Here is a 24,353-nt window from a genome sequence, read left to right as displayed (position 1 = left end):
ACATGAGGCTCCTTAACACGTCAAACGCTAGCTTTTCTATGAAAATAAAATATTTCAGGAAAAGACTAACGATATATAATATTGTCAAACTACAGAAACGGAAATCATCAAAAAGAATCACGAGTCTATAACCGTCTGCAAGTGACCTAACCTAATTCTTCAACAGACCTCAACACGTCAGACACTACCTTTACCATAAAAACGAAACGTGCTTCAACACCCAGAACTGGCTCCAAATGAGATCACTCATGGAGTAACGAGAGATCCAAACCCATCACAACATTCCTCTGCCCGACGAAATTCCGATGAGCCGCGGCCAGCAGCCTAGCAGCCTAACAGGCTAGCAGCCTCGCGACAAGGATCGCTTGAAACCCGGCACCCCGAAAATTTTTCCCTCCGGGCAGCCGGCCGAGATGATATCTCTGCCCGATGCATCCATCCCTGGGGCCGTAGGAAAGAGTCGGCCGGAGCAGGGCTATTAATAATCGTCGCATAGAAGGCGCGTGCTGCCTGGGTACGGTCGTGTGTCGCTAACGGGTGGCGCGGAACGTTTGTTTGCTCGCGGTGGCCACCGGGTTGACAAACAGCGCCGTTGGAACCGGACCACGCGGCAGCCGAACGCCGCAGTGGAGGGGGTAGCGCGATGTTTTCACGCCGGATGAAAATAGTGCTCGACGACCCGGCGGGCAGATTTATCGGGCCTTAATGGGCCAGAGGGATCGTAAAAACCGCCGCTACCGAGACTTTGTCAACGACTTTGTCAAAGTTATGTCAACAGAGGCACGCTGCCAACAGCTGGCGTTATTTCCACGCTCCAACGACGACTTGTTTATAGGCACGACACCAAGGGGACGCTCGCGCCACCGCAGCGAACGATCGTTCGGGGAACCAGGCTTTTGCTCCAACGCGTTTGGAGAACAATTTGTTTACCGAATAGCGAACGTGCTGGGGATAAAAGAAGATTCATACGTGATGTCAGGAGGCTGGAGGAGGAACATGCAATGGTGCCCCGATTTGACTAAATTTAAATGACCGAGTTTCTTTGCCGGGTGACGTTTCGGTTATCAGTGAAGTTCTTTGGGGCTTGGAAGGGGAAGTCGGAGAGCCAGGCATATGTGTATGAAGGCAAGGAATATTTTAATGGAAATTATCTCCATGAAAATGGTACGAAAATTGTAGCTTCCACTTTAAAAACTCAACAATGAAAAATTCAAAGTTTCATATATCCAATTTAAATGTGTGAACAAAATATTATTCGTATAAGGGATTTTTAATTTTGAAATTTAGTATATAATTTAATATTTAAAATGTAATAATCAAACCCAATAATTTAGAAATTTGAAATTTTACAATTTCAAATTTGTGAAATATTATTCCTACCAAGAATTCTTAATTTTACAACGAAGTGAAACGAAAATGTGAAAATGTTACTTCACTTGATAATTGAAATTTTTGCAATGCTAATGATGGAAACTAAAAATTAAAAAATTTAAAATCTTATGTCGATTTTGAACTTGAAATGTGCAAGTTGTGGATAATGTGAAATAGTTGGAAATATTGTTTCCGGGGATTATTAAAATACGCGTGTGTCGACTGCTGTTTAAAATCGTAAGTGGAGGGATTAATCACGGTTCAGGGGCCCCTAATAATTTTCCGGTGTAATGCAATTTGGTGGCGCGGACGAGTGGTGAGCAAGCAAGAGCCAAGGCAGAGGGAAGTCTGAGACACGATCAGCTTATTCCACTCTGCTGGACGGCCAAGTAACACTGATGTGATTAAGCCCCTTCGCAAATTATGCCATTACACATTAGATAAACGTCTGTTTGACTTCGCCTCTTGGCACTGTTCCGCCGCCGATGCACTTAATACCGATTTAAACACGTGTACGAACCTCTGCACGGGTCTTGCGACACGTTATCGCCGACTCCCGAAGTTCCTGTTTCAAAACAGCCTGCTTGTTTGCAGAAGTTGGACTCTGCGTGGGTTCCCTGTGAGGTGCGGCCATCTTCTGAAATATGTTACGGCTCCTTCGCTTCTTTGAACTAGTTTCCAAAGTATTTGCGTTATTGTTGCTCCAACAGCCTTCCTGTATTTGGATATTTTCAATCGCCTTACGAGAATCCTTTGATTTTAGCATTTAAGAGGCTATTTACACCGTGTTGAAATAATTCAGAATATTTCGTGCATGCGAGAAAATTAGGATTTAGAATATTTGGAATGAGAAATAGTGCAAAGACTCGTCTGAAATGAAATTGACGAACAATTTTTGAGAATATAAAATTTCTGAAAATTTTCAATTTCGAAATTAAATATTATTATTAATTTTTTCCATGTAAACAGTGGGATTGTAAGAATTTTGAGGTTATCTATTTCGTAATTAGATTATACGAAGAATATAGATGAGCAATATTTTTGCCAAAGTCATGGGCGAGAATGAAACTCCGAATGGCGGAGAGCACCAGGAACCAGCGCTATTAAAGACCTTTTCATTCTGTCCATCGCGCGATGTAATAAGCGTATTGGGTTTCTGTACAAGGGAACAACGTACGCGAAACGATAATTACTCAGAGTTTTTTGGGGACGGTGGGTTTAATCAAAGCCGGGACGCTCGATCATCGGGAATTCGATTACGATCGGAACGTTCGTCACGAGTGACGATTAATTCTCGCAAGTGGCCGGCTGCGTGGAGAGATGAGAACCGAGTTATTGCGTTCTTCCGCGCGTTAACGAGAAAACGATTTCGACCAGTACACCGCGGAAACTTCCACGGAATCGTCATCCACTCGTGCCCCCACCCTACGACCCCGAACCGGGACGGAAGTAATCGAGAAGAGCCGAATGTCGGCGAGAAGGAAACTAGAAAATTGATTGATATATACCGTGAACGAATTTGATGAAGATGGAAGTGCAACGATCCAATGACACTTGCGAACAATGTATACGATCATTACATACAGGGTGTCCAAGTAACGGTAGTACAAACGGTAAGGTGTGATTCTACGTGAAAAAACGAATCGAAAATGAAGAATGAAATTTTTTTATTTGAAGCTTCGTTCTCGAAAAAATCGACTTTGAATATTCATGAGAACACGCGCACTTAAGTTTGACAGATGGCGCAACAGTATAGCAGCGCGCGCGGTGGACATTCAAAGTCGATTTTCTCCATAACTAAGCTTCGAATGAAAAAGTTTTATTCTTCATTTTCGATTCGTTTTTTTATGTAGAATCACCCTCTTCCTGGTTGTACTGTCACTGCTGGGACACCCTATATAGATTATTGAACGTGTTTCTATTAGATAGACATTTCGACTGGAATTTTTGATATACCAATACCCGATTCGAGTAATCAATGCTATAATATGTGAAACATTTGTGTTCTTGCATTTGATTATCTAAATTAATTAATTTCAAATATAATTGAAGGTATTTAACAACACTTCAGAGTGTTAGTTAAAAATTTTTCCTTTAATAGAATTCTATATTAAGTAATTGGTAACTACTTAATTATTACGTATGAAGTATAAATTGAAATATTAATAATTTTGCATTTACTAAAATGAAGTAAATATTATTATTGTCAACGAGTTACTAAATATTTAATAACTATTTAATAAGATCCGAATGATTTAATCGATATTGAACAATTGAAATCATTTAAGTACTAAATAATATCACGAAAAAAGGACTTTTTTTACTGCTTCGACACAATTTCATGATCGACATCCTTTCTTATCTCTTTCAACAAGAAGCAAGAAGCCCGATCTTCCTCCTCCCTTATCTACCCATGCTTTTGGCTCAGGTAGGAGTTAAAGAACCCCTCGATGCTCCTCGACAGCGACACCACTGTCCCTCCATAAATCGTTCTCCGCCACCCTCGAGGAATCATGGGAAACGACACCGGCTCGTGGTGTCACTAGCTGGGGAAAAAGCCCCGTTGTTTTCGTGCTTCCGTCGAATTAGTCGGGGCATTTAGCAGGCCGCTTCTTCTCGTCGTTCGCGCGCGTTCACGTGAACTTGCATGGCTACCTAGGATAGGAAGCTATCATCGCTTTGACCAATCTAAGTGTTCCTCTTATGCAATTGTTCATTATATATGTCAGCCTAACTACACTTTAAATACTGTATAAAAGGATTTTTTAAATATTTTTGCGCGCCTCTTTACAAAAATATTACTAGATTGCATGCTGAATACCAATATCCCTATATTCCTATATTCACAGTTATATATGGAAAATTAGGATTTAGACCTGTCTTTAAATTGCTTGACCAAATGTTGTATAATTTAAATTGTGTTTTGCTATACAATATTGCTATACAATTTTTACTGTGACTACTACTGTTGCTGAAGTTAGGTTATGTTCCTCATCACGTGGATTCAACAAATGTTTATTATTATTTATTAAACAAATCTAAATGTGATATACTGATTCAAATGTGTGTCTATATATATATATATATATCTAATCGCGTCATGAAGTTATTGTAACTGTTATTGCTGCTGTTGCTGCTTGGGATAGGTTAGGTTTCAGAACTCTAGGTCTCTAACCACACGTATGTAATTTTAGGTTTGTAAGACAAATCTAAACGTGTCACACGAATTAAAATGTGCATTCATGTGTACCTAATCGTGTTATGAAGTCATTGTTACTGTTATTGCTGTTGTTATTGACCATGCTGATTGCGACACGATCAGAGAACTCAGCCAATAGCTTGGGTACCTCGTTTTCAGTGATTGCGTGAACCACGATTAATTCGTTTCTTAACCGACCTTGTTGCAAATAATTACACGTTACCTGACGCACGAATACACTTGAAAATCTGAATTTCAAAAAGTGACTTCGTGCACGAGACTTCAGCTGTTGCTGGAAATTATTTCGCAAGGATTGCCATAGACAAACTCAGGTGAAACGTGGTGTCGGGATAAAAAATATCAATTGTATGTTTGCTTAATTAGACTGACTAATTCGACATGGTTAGAGAATGGAACAAAAAAGGGCGGGAATTATAACGCGAATTGCTTGCTAAAACGGTATATTGAAACTACAATTTACCGCCTGAACGCGTTTTCAACTTTCGCTGTGCACACCAACGCGCGCGATTTCATGCTCGATCGTCCGAACAACATTGAAACAATTAATTTAATCTGTACGTTTATTACTCATAGCATCCCGTGAACACGTAACGTTATTTAAACTCCGGCGTTACCATACACAGGAAAATGAAGTTCATTCATTGTTTCTTCGGTAAAGTGTTAAACGATCTAGCTAATGCTATGTACACTCTGTTAGAGAGGAGGTTGGAGCAGTACAGAAGTAGCTGGTACTAGAAAGATCGTTGAAATAATTAAAACTAAACTGAGATTTCCAAAACTAATTTCATGGTCAGTGGTTTGACAGCATAGAAATTGCCAAGACTATAAATATTAGTCACTGATGATCATATGTAGATTATTAAACACTGTACCTATATACTGTAGTAACTAAAATGAATCTGTATTTAAACCCATTATTCTTCAACTCTATTTTTGAATCGTATTATATATATATTTCTGAAACTTTAATATAAAAATTAGTTCAACTGATATTTTTTTAAAAAAGAAAATATTTTTATAAATAGGAGTATAGTTTTGATGATTATTCGAAAATTGGTCTGTAGAGAGATACACCTTTTCGCAAAAATAGTTCATCACAAATCATCACGTTGAATGAAGTATTTTTGAATCACTATTATTTACTGCGAAGTGATTATGCTTAGATACATAAACAACATATGCTACATATAGCTCAGAGTGTTGATTTTGGAGCTTGCAGAAGAACATAATACATCAGCCATACTCGTGTGATGATATCGATTACCAAACTCATTTCTGGGCTTACTTTCTGAAAACCCACTATATGAGAGAAAATTTTGACATACGTCAATAAATTCAGGAATTAAACCTCCAAATTAACTTACACACGTATACTATTGAATAACAAATCCATTTTCATACCCCTACTTCACTCTTAAGATACCCATGCAACCTAAAACAGCTTTTCAATTTTAAAAGAACTAACCAACAAATTTTCAAGATAATCATCCTTCTATAAAGCTTTCAAAATATCTCAATAATTTCAAATACGATTATTAGACTATAATTTAAATATGAGAAACTGTGTATTCTAAAATTACTCAATTTTAAGATTTATACAAATTTTGAAGTCTACATAAGGAACTCGCAATGAGTCAAATTTATTATACTGTGGTATAATAGGTTAACTATGACACATCGTCAATTTCATTCATAGACACCCCTAAAACTTTGAAGTAACACTTGACAGTCCTAAATACATCACCAAAATTTATTTAAACCTGCTATCCTTTGAAGCACATTTAAACATCTAAAATGATAGAGTTATTACGCAGAAAAAAAAAACAAAATTGGGGAAGGAATTAGGTGTGCTAAAGGGTTAGTCCTCGGCACTGGCAGATTTTTTCACTATAAAAATATAACAACTGGAAGCTTTTCTGATATTTTTCTAAGCTCGGTGATACCCTTTATGCTAAAATAAAAGTAGGAAAGCAACACTTCATTTCAATATTTCGCGTGTATTTCTAATCTAGTTTCTACCTTACATTCGTTACCAAATTTTCAAAGTATTAAAACAAACGGTGCCTGGGAGTCAGTCCTCGAGAGCAAAGGGTTAAAGGCCACTCGAGCGGTAGAGCCGCGTGAAAATGGACAGAAATCGGAAGCTTATCAATCAGCGTCCCGACCCCTAGCAAACTCCTCGAAGCATCACGGATCGAAGGAAACAACGGCGCGCCAGCTACCGTTCGATTCGCAAGTGACGTTTGGATTCGAGGGTTGGCCCCGCATGGCGGCGCAAATCCACGGATCGACGTGTCAACGCGTCGGACGATTCTCCCCGCGGAGGTTGCGCGCCGGGGCCTGTGGTTGACGTCGATTAATCACATGGCGGCCGGGCTGCGTGCTGCGGGCAACGACGTGCCGGTGACTTGCAACTACGCCCGCCGCCTATCATATTAACGGGTAATTGAAAGATATCCGGCCAGAAAACGGCACCGTGATTTTTTGTGATGTCACTACGAACGCCGGTGGAACGCTGCGCCGAATGATCGCGGGGTGACTTGCACCCACTGCCGAGGCCTGGCCTGAGACATGTCCGTAGCCCCGAGATCGCGCCAATCGCCAAGGTGGTTCCCGTTTTACGGGTGGTTTCGCTTCAGGCAGTCAGTTCACGCGTGAGGACTTGGACTGGAACTTGGATTCTGAGCTCAGTGGGAATGATCTTTCTCCTTTCTTAGATGAGAATTAGAGACTGGGTGAAGAGGGTGAAACATGCGTTGGATCCCTAGACTATTCATGGTATTTACTTTTTATTTCAAACTCCATCATAGGTCAATGTTACGTTATGCAACCATGGATCTTGGAGTATGGATACCGATGTCATAGGATCTAACACTTTGGAGGTTTAGGACACAGAAACTGAATCGTAGAACCTAGGTTGCAACTAATACTTAGACTCTGATCCTTGCTATTAGTCCAAATACGGAGTTACAAATCTCAGACTCGTAGTGTCGAGTCAAAAGACCAAAACCTCTCATCTCTAAAGATCCTGAAGACTTATGGTAGCCTGGGACGATTTTTACTCCAATTTCTATCGAGTTGCCTACAGTGTGCATTTCAAGTGGTAGAAAGTGATAGATTCTAAGGATATAGAATTTGAGATCTCATGCTCTTTGGGAAGACTATGATTAGTAAAGGCCTAACTAGTAAAGGCAGGTATTGACCAATTTGACTTTAACAAGTGAACACTTCAAGTAGATCTGAAACCGACCCAGCCCATTTGTCCAAGTATGTATGCACAGATCACACGAGCAATTAAGTCCGCGACACTTGCAAAACTTTGAACCCCCTGAGTTAAAGAGTCAACATCGGAGCTGCTTGATCGAGGGACGCGTGTAAAATACCGCGACACAGTAAACAAAGGCAGTGTTCGCGTTATTAATAATAACCAGGCGATTTGGGTAGACCGCCTTCGGCGTTTGAGTTGGCTTCGCCTCGCGACGGCCTGCGTCGTTGCAAAAACATTCTTCGTCGATTTACTTTCGGGAATTCGCGCGTAAACGTTGACGTATTTAAGGGAGGCTGTAAACCATCTATTTCGGTGTCTCGCCGGGAATAATCGCGCCGTCACGGATTATCGGCTAGTCGTGTGCTCGCTGTCCAGGCTAGACCAGAGACCCGGACCTGGTAACTACGTAAAAGACGAGTCAACTCGTCATCGAGGCTGCTGATAACCTTCGCGTACCAATGCCCAGACTGCTCCCTGACATGTCCTCGCATTCAGACTATCCACCCCGGTTTAAAAATTACAAAATTAAAATCCAAATTACCGAAGTCACAGAACTGATGTCATAGCGTCTTCTCTGAGTAAAGTATTCTTAATTTTCTCACTTAGAGAAGCTCCTAACTCTGTACCATCTCGTGTTCTCGATCCCTTCAGCTAGAAACCCATAAGTGTCTCCTTAACTATCATCCGACTGGGCTCCAAAGACGAATCACAAACGATAAATCAAGAAGATGAATATGGAATTCAGGAATCCGGTATTACCGTCCATCCGTCTCTAAATCATCGTGCACAGGTATTAAAACAAAAGCAGGATCGTTGGAATAAGCAGGCACACGCGAATTTTAATATTTAGCGAGGAAAGACGCGCGAGGCTCGGGCACGATGAAAATTTAATCTAATCGCGATATTCGTCCTCGCGTTACAGGGCTGCCGGTGGTATCGGGATTGCTATCGCTGCTAGGCGGAGGCCTGGTCGTCGAGCGGATTTGCTGGTTGAACGACGGTACGACAAGGAGTTATGATATCGGCGGCGATCGCAGCGCCAAGTGAAAACACGGTGGCGTGAGTAATATACAACCATAGGACGATCTTTTATAGTGCAGCCAGTCCGCGAGGGAATGATCCGCGGCCACGTCCGCAGAGATAGGATCGTCCTAACCCCCGCGCGAATCAGAGGAAGAGAGGGTCAAGGAGGAGCGAACCCGGAGCAGTCAGCGGTTCTAGTCGTAAATAAAACCGCGTCTGCTACCAATGCCAATCCCCCGGACCTGAGTCCGGTAACCGTTGCTAGAGATGGGATGAAGTGTATATTGCAAGCAGGTTTCAGACCGACTAGATGGGTTCCAAAGGTTCCCGAGTACTTTGAAAAAGGGAATGCCTTTAACTAGAGCTTAAGAACTTTGTACGGGTACTTTAATTTCCTTTCTTCTTGATCAAAATTATCTACTGCATATAGCACTATGTATGTTATTCAATGATAGGGACATAATTCCCCCTGATATCATCACTGTACAACCATGACTGATAGTTGAGCCATTCACAGGTCACAGTTATTTTACACCAGCTTTTGAATTTATGATTCGGATTTTTATTTCTACAATCTTGTAGAATGTATAACTTAACCCATTTGCATCCAAGCGCGGAATATTCCGCGAGCCACGACTGTCGCCTATCACCGAGCGCGGAATAATCCGCGGGCTGACTTTCTCCATTACCAGTTGCTGAATATTCCTCGTATGCCACAGATCACGTTTGATCCCTTTTGTGAGCATCTCGTCTACATCGGTTCATTATATTCTTAACAAGTTTTACTTCTGTTGTGAAAACCCTTTCAACTGCCATTATGAGTAGGTGCTGATACGCGCGTGGTGATACGGGCTAGTCGTCAGTTAAACGTCGCTGATGCCTGAACACAACCATGATGCAAATGGGTTAAAATCAACCCAAATTCAAGTACACAGAAACATTAATCTAACTCTTATAAGTAGCACTCAAATCCGCTCAACTGAATCTCTTTACAGGAAGTGGAATTTCTCATCATTGCTAAACTGTTCGAGCAAAAAATAATTCGTATCACAGGTAAAAATGTTTTGTAAAAAATGTACAATGAATATTTACAAGTTACTTTTGCTTTTGGTTTAAAATTGTATGGAAATTAATTACCCAGCAGAGGTATTGATTGATCACTATGCAGAAAATATACGAGTTCGATAGACAAGGTCTATTATAATCTCGTTACACCTATCCATAAACATCCCAATTAAAAGCTTCGACGCAAATTAGACAAGTTGGTGAATCTTATCGCACGGCAATCCGCTTCTTATGCCTCAATTACGCGATTCATTAGCCATGATCGCTCCCAAACACGATTTCCTAACAGCTTCGAATAATACACATCGCAGCAGGCAAATCCCGTCTGGTAACAAATCTACGTCCCAACCTTAATCCACCGTGGCCACTGTTAATCCACCGTCTCCTCTGCCAATTATCCAGTCCGTCCCTAGCCTTCCCCGCCCCTTCGTCGTCGGCGTCGAATTGTCCTAAAAATGGCGTCGAACGGTACCCTCGATTCCGTTCGATTGCAGTCTCCCCGCGGAGAGGAAAACTCGGTGTGCTCGGAAAAATCGAGAACGACGAGTCTGATTGCCACGGCGCGATTCCTCCCCGAGCAGAAATCATCGGTCGATCGTGCGAAACTCGTTACCCCGGAGCCGTTAGCCGCGCGAATAAAGAAGCAAAGTATCGAGGCCTGGGCGTCCTGACGAGCGCGAATCGCGGAACGACGACGTCGCCGCTTCTGATTTCCACGTAATCACGCCACCGCCGGGAAACGACCGACGCGCCACACGGGCACCGCGGCAATTTCATTCGCGTTACGCACGCTCCGGCCGACCGGTTCGGGGTACTAACCGATCCCCACGCGAAACTTCTAAGTCACTTGAGAAACGAGCCCCACCGATTTGACGTGCCTGGGTTTTTTCCCGCGATGGCCGCGGGTTTTGGTGATTGGGAGCAGGATTGATGGGACGAGCGATCGAATGTTGGGTTTGGTCTTGTTTCGTGTTTAAAGGCGCCTTGTGGGGTGTCGCGGTGAAAAGTGGCCTTTTAAATCGTTTCTGCTGTGTAAGTTCGCTAATAAGCTCTTTTCTATTAGACCAAGCTGTGTAACTATATTAACTATATTTTTATTTTGGATTATAATAACTGTATTGTTATATTGTTATATTATAGTAACTGTATTGTAGCTATGTGGTATAGTTCTAACTCAATAACCATATTTTTGTTGGATTATATATACTGACTATATTGGCTTTCAATTGATCAAAGTTTCTGTAATGAATAATTATTGGATTTGCAATAAAAATAAAAAATCCAATTGCAATCATGAAATAATAAAATTACTTAGCATAGAAAAGATAATAAATATATTATAGTTGTGTAGGCAACAGTAGATATCTATTATTTATATACATATTATATATTTTATTAGTGATAACAGAAAGGCACGTCTCCAATTGAAGTTTAAAAGAATAATAAAAAAAATAGAGAAATTTGTAATGAAAATTATTATTATTCCTTGCCTTGTGATTGTCAAGATTTTGTTAAAAGATACCTAGAACTAGATAATCCGAAAAGATAATGAAATTTACATTATGCAAGCTCATCCGAGTAATTAAAAAGTAAAGAGGTAAAAGAATAATTTTAAAGAGATCTATTTTCTGTAAACAGTACTGTGAACAATAGGAACACTGGATGGTAGAAGAAAAATTACAGCAAAGTTATATACCAGGTAATATAAATTATATATACATATTTACAATTTTACTAAAATATCTTTCACTCGTTTTACCATTCAATTTTTATCACTCACCAATCCTAAAAATTATTATAATCTACCTACAGTCCAACAAGAAAATTACTAATACTTTCTCCCCATAAATAACAATAATACCAAACTATGGAATGAACTGTAATAAAACTATTTTATATATGGAATTTCTGTTACCAACGCTCTACATTTATGAAACACCATATAAATTTTAAAATGCTTCCCACTACATTATTACCTACGCTATACAAATTCTACACTGACTTACCGAATGAACATCACCTCGTCAGTACGCCACAATCAGAGCCTCTTTTCCCTAGAAAGCAAAAATTTCGTGCCCACGACCCATCGAAGGACTACAGCATCTCGACCGGAAGTGGAAGCTAAAAATTCACAGAAACCAGAAACACTGCCGACCAGAAGCAGCTGCCGCCTAACCTATACGTGCATCCACGTATAGGCGAACGAGTTACGCGGCGCGAGTTCTCTCTGCACGAGAGGAGAGCAATCAGGCCGGCAATCTAGCATTATTCCCCGGCGCGTTATTGCGTTATTGGCGTGGAAGTCGAGGTCTGGAACCAAAGAGGAAGAAGACCGATGGGCAGCAGCGGTTGCGTATACCGCGATTAGGCGGGTTGCCGCGATTTGAATGATTAGATAGGCTCGAGACGATTCGGAGATGGCTGCGTTCCCGCCGGCAAAATAACAGCCTCCGGGCGGACGCGTTCGTGACCGGTAGGCACGCATCTCGCGCCGCGGGTCGATAGTTCGCACGAACACGCCGACGAATTCGCTTGCTCGTCTCGACCTACCTAACTACACGTGTCCGCTCTCCAACGACCTAGCCGATCGCTCTCCACCTTATCATCGTCCTCTGTTCGCCTCTCTCGTTTCCGTCGTCCAATCGTCGACAGGTGTGTCGAGGCCGGATTAACGATACAATGGCCGCCCCGGTTGATCCGAGAATCGAGCAGGCTTTTAAAGCGAGCTAACCACACCGCGCGTAGCAATTTCGCCGATACGACTTTGAAATGGAACGGCTGCTCCCTGATTGCTTTTAATCGGCCACGGGAACGAGCAATTTTAGCAAGCAATAGACTCACCTTAACGGGTCGTTTGCAACAATAGCAGATCACCGACGTGTCACGCGTTCCACTGTATCACGATTCCTCGTTTAGTTGTAGGTTAGATTGGCGATTCGACGAGAAATCGACAACGAATGGTGTTTATCGAATATTCCGAGGTATTATTAATATGTAGACGCGTCGCGAACTGTATTATACGCGTTACACTGTATTACGATTCCACGTCCCGTGTCCGGTTATGGGTTACAATGGCGTTCCGAAGAGAAACAACGACGAATGGCGTTTATCGAGTATTTTGGAGCATCGACGAATACGTAGACGCGTCCCGAACCATATCACACGCGATTTATATTACCAATCCGCGTCCCTTGTCCGATTATGGGTTACATTCGCGTTGCGAAGCGAATTCGACGACGAATTGTGTCTATCGAATATTCTGGAATGCCATCGATACGTAAACGCGTCGCGAACTGCTCATACACGTTTCACTGTACCACGATTCCGCGTCCCTTGTCCAATTACAGGTTACAATGGCGTTCCGAAAAGAAACGACGACGAATGGCGTTCATCGAGTATTTTGGAGCATCGACGAATACGTAGACGCGTCCCGAACCATATCACACGCGATTTATATTACCGATCCGCGTCCCTTGTCCGATTATGGGTTACATTCGCGTTGCGAAGCGAATTCGACGACGAATTGTGTCTATCGAATATTCTGGAATGCCATCGATACGTTGACGCGTCGCGTACTGATCATACGCGTTTCACTCTATCACGATTCCGCGTTCCTTGTCCGGTTATACGTGAAATTGTCGTTGCGAAGAGAAATCGACGACGAATGGCATTTATCAAGTATTCTCCGGTATCATCGATACGTAGACACGTTGCGAACCGTATCACACGCAATTTATATCACTATTCGTCGTCCCTTGGCCGATTATAGATTACATTCGCGTTGCAAAGGGAAAAGACGACGAATGGTGTCTGTGGAATATTCTAGAATGTCATCGATACGTTGACGCGTCGCGAACTGCTCCCACGCATTTCACTGTGTTACGATTCCGCGTTCCGTGTCCGATTATATGTCGTAATGGCGTTGCAACGAGAAACGACGTCGAATGTCGTTTATCGAGAATTCGAAATATCGTCGATACGTAGATGAGTCGCGAACTGTATCACACGCGATTTATATCACGATTCCGTGTCTCTTGTCCGGATATACGTTAAATTGGCGATGCGAAAAGAAATCGACGACGTATGGTATCTATCGAATATTCTAGAGTGTCACCAATACGTTGACGTGTCGCGACTGCTTACACGCATTTCACTGTGTTAGGATTCCGCGTTCCGTGTCCGATTATATGTTATAGTGGCGTTGCAACGAGAAACGACGACGAATGTCGTTCATCGAGAATTAGAAATATCGTCGATACGTAGACGTGTCGCGAACTGTATCACACACGATTTATATCACGATTCCGCGTCCCTCGTTCGATTATACGTTACAATAGCGTTGCGAGGAGAAACGACGACGAATAGTGTACATCAAATATTCTCGTGTGCCACCGATACGTAGACGTGTCGCGAACGAATCACACGCGTTCACTGTATTACGATGCGGCGTCCCTTGTCCGGTTACAGGTTAGATTGTCGTTGCGAGGAGAAGCGACGACGAATGACATTTATCAAATATTTCGGAGTATCGTCGATACATAAACGCTTCGCGAACTGTATGATTTACGAAAATAATCGCGAGTCGAATAAGTTTATGGTCTTTATACCGTACCGTGTTAATTAATGATATATCCGGGAAAAATACGATGTAACCGTATAACCGCTCGAACTGAACATTGACACGAACTGTTGATCCACGGTCACAGCGATACCTACTTAAACGACGGTAAGAATAATACCGACTAATGAGTATCGATAAATTTTAGAAACGAGAGCCAATTACCTTTTATTAATATCTTTATTGGAAATATTTTTTTTTTACACTCGTTATAAATTTTGATCGTTTTACATTATTATTTTATTTTTTTGTTCAGGTTTTCTCAGTAGAAGTGTCTGGTTCCGTAATCGGGGGTCTACGTCTTGGAAATAACCGCAATTTTTTCATATCCTCCGCTCGTAGGTAAGCGTAATTCTTTTGCTCGTATATTTTTTCGATGTCTTCTTTCTTTACCACTGAAGGAAGCAACAGGGAAAAGTATTCCAATGTATTTTTATAAATACTCATATACATAAATACTCATATTATATATACTCATATATACTCATATAAATACTCATATACAATACAGTACAATGATCATTGTTAGAAATAATTTAAGGACGTTTAAGGCTAGTTTCATACAATTAGATATCATAGTTATAATAACAATATGTAACTCAAATTATACCAAAAATTAATATTTAAGGAAACAAGTTATTTTTAATACTCTGATATTCCATTTCTGAGTATGGAATATTTTCTAAATTATTTTTAATATTCACATGATATGAAACGAACAAATAATACAAATTTTTGTCAAATAAATATGTGATAATTGAAACACTCACATAGTAACTCTTTCTTTCTCAGTGTACGAATGCTCACATCGTTAGTTTCGGTTCCCTCTTTTTCGACCTGCGGCTTTTGGACTAATTTGGCCCTGCCTGTAGGAATGAAATATTTAATTATCGGTTCCATTGCTTAAATTTTTTGAAAGAAAAATTTACTGCTCTTCGTACGTCGCTTAGAAATGCCTGTATTGGATCCCGAAGGAAAATTAATATCCGGTTGAATAGTCTCGATGTGCTCCTCGGGACTTTTGTTCTTCCTGCCAATCTTCTTCGAATCTTCTGTTCCTCCGATCTCGTTTTCTGCCTCTGCAGTTTCAACCGAGGACGTTGCATCGTTATTACTCGATGGATTCGATAGACTTAGCGAGTCCACCGAGGTCGACGGATTTCCATTCGTTGGATTGTGCGTGTTCGAATATTCTGTTGGAAAAATTCGACACTTTTATAGGAACCGAAACGAATCCTCGCCATAATTTACAGTTTCGAGCGGAACTGTGGTTTTGCTCGATTTACGTGTACATTTTAAATGGATTTGTCCGGCTATTCGTGAGCCGGGTTCTTGCAGCCGATATTATCTAAGCCTGCCGAGTGTAAAATCACCGGTCGAACGTTTTACGGTGTGCGTAAAGTTGATGATCAATGATTACACGGATGATAACGATAAGGGTGTAATTTTCGACTTTAAGGCAGTTGAAATGTCGGGCAGGGCATTGGATCGATCCTCTCGGGTAGAAATCCGCGCAGGGCACGTCCAGAAGCCCTGGGGAAATATTAACTGCAATCAACAAGTATAAATATTCCTCGTAATGCACTTAACCCTGCGATTTTATTATTTGTGGATTTAACGGAGAACGTGTGTTTAGCCAACCGCCTCTTTACAAAGTAATTGTTTACAGAGCCGGACAGCCACCCCGTAGACTTGCTCATAGGTAGCGAAAAAGTGAAGAAAATCCTAACGATTATTGGCTGGCCAGGTATACTCCGTGATTCCATCTCTCTGCTGGCTTTATCGTTTCTCAGGGAAAAAAGAATCAAGGGATCCGTTGAAAGAGTCGATCCACTATGTAGCACTTTATTCCGTCGAATCGTTATTTAGCGATGAACTCCATCGTCCACGTTCATTAATCGTTCATCGCCAGCGTTTGTTAGCCCCCAATCACGGGATGCTCAGCGCTAATGCAACGCAAATACCGCGACCGGCCAGCTAATTACGATCGGGCCCAGTCCACGATCATTTACGCCAGGTCGCCGCAAGAAATCGCGTAATAATCGGTTACACCGGCCCGGACACGGGAACTCTGGTATTAACCGTTCCGCGTATCACTATGCGGCTAATTATCGCGATCTGCCCGAGTATCAGCTCCTCTGTCCGTTCACTTTGTATCACAACTTTATTACCCGCAAGACCGCTTCCTCGAGCATCGTGATCGCGAACAGGAACAAAAGGAGGCCCGTCATGAGCGAACGAAGCCCCGATCCGTGGGCAACACTCACCAGGAAGTCGCGATGGTTCTTCGTCACGAGTCTGTCGGTAGTATCTTCGAGATGCATCGTTGTTCCATCGTTGGATGTTTTCTTCTGGCCGTGGAAGAGTCTCTGGCCAGTCGCAGGCTCCTATTTCTGATTTCACGGCGTGTCTTGGTCAGCTAGGTATTAGCTGTCGATCCAGCAGAGGTATTTACAGCGTGCAGCTGTCTTCTGATAGGTCTGGTGTCACTTAAAGTGTCCAAGATTACACAAAATGATCGGTTCGTGGTCAACGTAAAGGAAACATTGTGGATTTGCACCAACTTTTGGTTTAATAACGTTTATTCGTGGTTTCAGTGTATCATGAACAATATTGGACACTAGGTACAGGTTAGAGTCGGGACAATATGTTTACCAGGTATTACAAACATCTTGGACACGAGGAAGTTTTATTCACAATAGCAATTAACGTTGGACTCCACGAAAACCCAATCTTCTCAACGAATTTGATGTTTCATTTCATTCCCCAGTAGTTGTTTTCAGTATAGGATCTTGAAATTGACAGGGTCAGTTGTTTGGTACTTTTGAGAAACTATTTAATGATGAACGTCATCCGGTGTTTCTCGAATATGAGAATTCAGTGACATCTTTCGGACCGGTTGTTGAATTTCGACTCGTCTGCCAGGGGTCGGGCTGTTGATCGGTGTGTCCAAGATGTCCCCCTGTTCTAGGTCTTTTATGGGGCCAAGGTGAATCTCGCGGCTCATACGCCATTTGTTGAAGTGTTCCTTGCTGTACGGGTAAGGATCACCTGGCACCTTTATGTAATTGCTGTCAATGATGTATTCGCTAGAATCCAAAGCTTGTCCTGCTTGTCCGGCGAATAGTTTTCTGTCCTCGTCGATTCGTGGCTGTTCCTCCCCTGCCAAGGATTGTTCCTGGTTCTGATCGGAGGATACTTTCTCTGCAAGGAATAATTTTTGCTTTAAGAGAATGGTTTTATTATTTATAAATATCAGAGCATGGAACATTTCTGTACTTTCTACCAGCTATTAGTTATACCTGGACTCGGTAATGAATGACACTTTCTAAGCTAAGATCCACTATAATTAGTGACACATTTAGGTTTCATCGCGAACTAACTTTTCAAACAAAGATACAAAGATACGCGTAACCTCAAAAGTTGCAAAAAGGGATCATTACCTGGGTGTTCCAATGCCATGGACTCGTAGCTAGGATAAAAGTCGTCCTCGTACGCATTTGCATACTCAGAATTGATCTGGATATCGTCAGGTAGAGGAAGCACGCGATCATCAGTCTCGTATTTCTTCGAATCTCTTTGGGCGGGTGTCAATAGAGAATTTTCCAACATATCCTGATTCTCCTGTGGCATACGAGTCAGAGAAATGTCAATTTCCCTTTCAGGAATCGTGTTCAAGCTACTCGCAAACTCCTCCTCGAGCTTTGGCTGTTCCTGTTGCTCAAAATTTACCGTTTGCTCTCGTTGTTCCTGACGTTGTTCCTGAGTAGCCTCGTTGGAAGACACATTTTCCAAGTTTGCGTCGCTGCTTCGTTCCATCTCTTGACTGCTCGCGACATTGGCCTGCGGATCAGTCTCCACTGGCTCTATTTTGGCTTCAGCTGCTCCATCCGCAGGAATTCGTTCAGCATCGCTCCAGCCACCGTCAGTACTGGTAGAATATGTAGCACTTTATTCCGTCGAATCGTTATTTAGCGATGAACTCCATCGTCCACGTTCATTAATCGTTCATCGCCAGCGTTTGTTAGCCCCCAATCACGGGATGCTCAGCGCTAATGCAACGCAAATACCGCGACCGGCCAGCTAATTACGATCGGGCCCAGTCCACGATCATTTACGCCAGGTCGCCGCAAGAAATCGCGTAATAATCGGTTACACCGGCCCGGACACGGGAACTCTGGTATTAACCGTTCCGCGTATCACTATGCGGCTAATTATCGCGATCTGCCCGAGTATCAGCTCCTCTGTCCGTTCACTTTGTATCACAACTTTATTACCCGCAAGACCGCTTCCTCGAGCATCGTGATCGCGAACAGGAACAAAAGGAGGCCCGTCATGAGCGAACGAAGCCCCGATCCGTGGGCAACACTCACCAGGAAGTCGCGATGGTTCTTCGTCACGAGTCTGTCGGTAGTATCTTCGAGATGCATCGTTGTTCCATCGTTGGATGTTTTCTTCTGGCCGTGGAAGAGTCTCTGGCCAGTCGCAGGCTCCTATTTCTGATTTCACGGCGTGTCTTGGTCAGCTAGGTATTAGCTGTCGATCCAGCAGAGGTATTTACAGCGTGCAGCTGTCTTCTGATAGGTCTGGTGTCACTTAAAGTGTCCAAGATTACACAAAATGATCGGTTCGTGGTCAACGTAAAGGAAACATTGTGGATTTGCACCAACTTTTGGTTTAATAACGTTTATTCGTGGTTTCAGTGTATCATGAACAATATTGGACACTAGGTACAGGTTAGAGTCGGGACAATATGTTTACCAGGTATTACAAACATCTTGGACACGAGGAAGTTTTATTCACAATAGCAATTAACGTTGGACTCCACGAAAACCCAATCTTCTCAACGAATTTGATGTTTCATTTCATTCCCCAGTAGTTGTTTTCAGTATAGGATCTTGAAATTGACAGGGTCAGTTGTTTGGTACTTTTGAGAAACTATTTAATGATGAACGTCATCCGGTGTTTCTCGAATATGAGAATTCAGTGACATCTTTCGGACCGGTTGTTGAATTTCGACTCGTCTGCCAGGGGTCGGGCTGTTGATCGGTGTGTCCAAGATGTCCCCCTGTTCTAGGTCTTTTATGGGGCCAAGGTGAATCTCGCGGCTCATACGCCATTTGTTGAAGTGTTCCTTGCTGTACGGGTAAGGATCACCTGGCACCTTTATGTAATTGCTGTCAATGATGTATTCGCTAGAATCCAAAGCTTGTCCTGCTTGTCCGGCGAATAGTTTTCTGTCCTCGTCGATTCGTGGCTGTTCCTCCCCTGCCAAGGATTGTTCCTGGTTCTGATCGGAGGATACTTTCTCTGCAAGGAATAATTTTTGCTTTAAGAGAATGGTTTTATTATTTATAAATATCAGAGCATGGAACATTTCTGTACTTTCTACCAGCTATTAGTTATACCTGGACTCGGTAATGAATGACACTTTCTAAGCTAAGATCCACTATAATTAGTGACACATTTAGGTTTCATCGCGAACTAACTTTTCAAACAAAGATACAAAGATACGCGTAACCTCAAAAGTTGCAAAAAGGGATCATTACCTGGGTGTTCCAATGCCATGGACTCGTAGCTAGGATAAAAGTCGTCCTCGTACGCATTTGCATACTCAGAATTGATCTGGATATCGTCAGGTAGAGGAAGCACGCGATCATCAGTCTCGTATTTCTTCGAATCTCTTTGGGCGGGTGTCAATAGAGAATTTTCCAACATATCCTGATTCTCCTGTGGCATACGAGTCAGAGAAATGTCAATTTCCCTTTCAGGAATCGTGTTCAAGCTACTCGCAAACTCCTCCTCGAGCTTTGGCTGTTCCTGTTGCTCAAAATTTACCGTTTGCTCTCGTTGTTCCTGACGTTGTTCCTGAGTAGCCTCGTTGGAAGACACATTTTCCAAGTTTGCGTCGCTGCTTCGTTCCATCTCTTGACTGCTCGCGACATTGGCCTGCGGATCAGTCTCCACTGGCTCTATTTTGGCTTCAGCTGCTCCATCCGCAGGAATTCGTTCAGCATCGCTCCAGCCACCGTCAGTACTGGTAGAAAAATCGGACGCCACGATGTTGGCGTCGTTCTCCAACGAGTCCAAGATCCACGAATTGTTCAATCTCAGTCCCCCGTTGAAACCATTTCCATGGCCACGTCTGTTGAGCCAACAAATCGGCCCCGTGTGCAGTTTCTTGCTGTCCATCTTCTGTACGTCACTGGGGCTGCTGGTTCGTCTTACATCCATCGAGGTCGCGTTACCTTTCACATCTCTGGAGAACTCAACCTCCTCCTCGTCGTCCTTCATGGAGTCGTCAGTAGTTGGCACGGCTTGCACGTCCAGCTTCGGCTGAGGCGGTTCCGGTCTGATGGACAGCATCTCAGCTTGTCTGGTAGTCTCTGTGCCTATGAATTCCTCTTTGGTAGGATCCACGGGGACCTTGGACTTGAGAACTAGATCCTTCCAAGCAGCTAGCTCTGCGTCGAAGTTCGCATTGGTGGGGACGTTGTAATCCTCGTCGACCACGCTGGTCTCCTTCATCACGATGGGCGACGTCTTCAGTATCTTCTTCAGCGACTCTATGCTGGTCACTTCCTTGATCTCCTTCGAAGCAACTGGACTGGTGCTCTCTATAGCTTTGTCCGATTTTTCGCTACTCGTGTCGCCAGTGGCGATCGCATCTGCGCTCTTGTCCGTGTCCTTCGTCGAGCTCATGGTCACTTGCAGGTCTCTTATCTCTCGGATGGCACCCATGGCCTGCGAGGAGAAGACCTGATAACTGGAATAGTTAGTGTCAGCAGAAAGAGAGTTCTCCATCCTCTTTAGACCAACCTCGCAGTCCTGTTTCGACTCCAAGTGCTGTTCCTTCTCCAATTCTTCGGGGAGTCTGATACCCCACTGGAAGTTTACGTCCAGGTTATCGTACAGGTCGTTCCTGCACTCGGCAGTGACTTCGTTTTGGCAGTTCTCGGACATCCCGTTCTCCATACGTATCACTGGCTTCTTCTTCTTCTTGTCCTTCTTGTCGTCCTTCTTCTGCTGCTGTTCAGGCATGTTGGGCTCTCTGATAGGTGGCTTCGTTCTTCTGGGAGCGCAGCTGACGATCGTCCGGACCTGTGTCCTCGTTTTCTCTGCCAAAATCAGAGGATCGTGATACAGGATGGATCGTGATCCATACGTCCGCTTTAGACTAGTGTCAACGTTGTCATTATTCGTTTCCTCGTCGACTTTTGCATTCGAGATCGAGATACCACCGGAATAGTCTACTAGATTTCCTAGGGTCGTCCTTTCGTCATCTTTTGGTGCTTTAATCGATTTATCAACGTCGATGAAGTTCTGGTCGGTTATGTCCCTGAGTTTGGTGCAACTTATTTCGTGTTTCTCGGGCGACGTTGCCCCGCGATCGATCACGCTTACAGCTTCGTCGGTCCTACTGTCTACAAAGCGTTACATTGGCGCTGAAATCGCGACTATTGTCTTAAGTTGTTGGGTCATAGGTTTCTTAGAACGTTCAGAGGGTTTAATTTAATCGTTGGGTCAAGCTGATAAGCTAACACATTTGCAGCCAATAATTTTTCGTATCAAAATAATTAACATCATTTCCTGATTTTTATTTGTGCAACAGGAGGTTCATAGGTGATGAGAATTGAAGTGAGGGCTGCGAGTGTGTGTGAATACATTGTTGATGAGAGATGTGGGAGGATATTAAAGACGAAAAGACAGCAAATTAATTCATTTCATCTAACAAATAAATAAAATTAACATTGGTAATTGTAATTTAAACATAACCATTGCTTTTCAACATTATATGATTGATATTAATAAATAATTATTAATATTTTATTCTAGGCTATTCCAAATATCTTTTTATCGACCAATTATTCAGTATTAAGGAACAAAGGGACAGTATTGTTTTTTCAAATTGTGACTCCATTTTGCTAATATTTTTATTACGTAGAAATTATGGTTAAGTACACTGTTAACCCTTTGCACTCCAAAGGCACCATTCAGTCACCATTTGCTAAAACTTTGAAGACCGATATTAATTAATATATCAAATTTAATCGAAATCAAATAATTCCACGTGTCAATTACTATACTACTTCTTATTCCTTGCTCAGAAAAACATCGTCAACTTTATAGCACAAAATCTTCGAACTCCTACTCTTCTTCAGCCAAGAAATCGTCGAGTGCAAAGGGTTAATAGTGTGTCAGGGTACAGGAAAAATTTGATTCCTTACCTGGTCTGAGAACATCCTTCAGCCAGGAAAATATTCCTTCTACTTTACTGGTATCTTTGTCGTCTGCATACCTAACTGCCGCTGTGGATGCAAAGATCAGTCTAGTTTTAATAAATACAATTAAAAATTACGTCAATAGCTTGGTTTCCATTGTAAAACAATTTCTTATTACAGAAATTTATTTTATTTATTTATTTGCTATGTCTAAAGTATGTAGGTATTTAAGACTTCGAAATTTCATTAAATTTGTCAATTTATATTTTCTAATCGTTACTGCTATTCATTAGTGTTTATATTATAATGTTTATAATATAATATACAAAGCATTAAGAAGTACGAATTTTGTCATTGTTTATTTTTCAATGCATAATTAAATTTACGTCTATATGTTCCAGAGTTAGTATCTATCAACCAAAAATTGATTTTCTTTTACAAAATTTTTATTTTGTGTTTGGAGGAGGGACTCGATGAATAGGTTAACGAAAATTCACTTATTACCCTAAATTTGAAATTATGCGATGTATTTTTCATATTAGGTTACCAATTATATTACGTGACACTTTGTAGCGATGTCAATGAAGGAAGAAACCTACCTACGCTTAAATTTCTTCTGAAAAAGGGGCTGATGAGACCCCGGTATAGTTCAGCAGTGGTGAGTTGTCCACGTAGCATGGTATTCCCCTAATGTCAGTGAAATTCCCCGAAATCGCAGTCACTGGACTAATTTTGCGGATAAGCCAGATGTTATGGAACTTGTCGGAATTTCCTGAAATCTAAGCCTCGTTTGATTTTTCTGTGGTTTATTGATAGGTTTGCTAGACTGTCTGCTTTTCCGGCCTCGCTTCTCTGCTTTTCGCCAATTTCGAGTTTCGATTAACAAACGCGAGCGCGAACGATGTTGCATCGATTTCTACAGTTTCATTTAAACCAGATGGCTAGACGACTTTGTTTGTCGATCATCTGATCGACGATGTAATATTTGGAATACAGACACTTCTGCGATCTGAATACGCGTTAGTTAAATATTTAAACGATTAAATAATCAATCCTCGTATTAAATTATTAAATGACCGAATAATTTTGGATCGTTAAATTATCTAAGTCATTCATTTATTTATACACATATATTTATACACCTATACCAAAAATTATAAAATTGAAAACGAAAATTAACAAAGAATTTTGTTATCTCGAAAAATTCTTATTGACTTAAAATTGATACTCGAGTTAGCAACGAATTTTCTAGAGAATAATTAAACATACTTTGGTAATAATATATACAAGGTGTACGAAAAATCGTGGTGGTACAACTGGCAAGCATAAACCTGAGATGTAAATATAGAATATCTTTTTTTAAGTTTCAAAATTTATTAGCACGCGTGCAATTGGACACGTGATTTACTTGTGCAGTCACGTCAAAGGAATAGTTTATTCCCAAAATAATCAAAATCGCGATTAGTCGAAAGATAATATCATTCACGCGTTCGAAAAAGTTAAAAATCAGGCACATTAGGTTCAATTCACGTTTCGTTAATTCGTCTACAAAATTGTAAATTACTG

At 41.9% G+C, this 24,353-nt stretch overlaps 1 protein-coding gene across 1 annotated transcript in view; it reads right to left on the bottom strand.

Moving 5' to 3' along the window:
• Positions 1 to 12,844, bottom strand: part of LOC108550797 (uncharacterized) — a 62,487-nt gene extending 49,643 nt beyond the window's left edge. The window contains exon 1 of the mRNA XM_017904663.1: positions 12,789 to 12,844. The gene's annotated coding sequence lies outside the window, so the exon portion shown is untranslated. The remainder of the gene's footprint in view (positions 1 to 12,788) is intronic.
• Between the last annotated feature and the right edge of the window lie 11,509 nt (positions 12,845 to 24,353).

This window comes from Eufriesea mexicana, unplaced genomic scaffold, assembly GCF_001483705.2.
Source record: "Eufriesea mexicana isolate 0111107269 unplaced genomic scaffold, ASM148370v2 scaffold2977, whole genome shotgun sequence".
Classification (NCBI taxonomy): domain Eukaryota; kingdom Metazoa; phylum Arthropoda; class Insecta; order Hymenoptera; family Apidae; genus Eufriesea; species Eufriesea mexicana.
The sequence above is the reverse complement of the archived record's forward strand: the minus strand, read 5'-3'. Positions and strand labels throughout refer to the sequence as shown.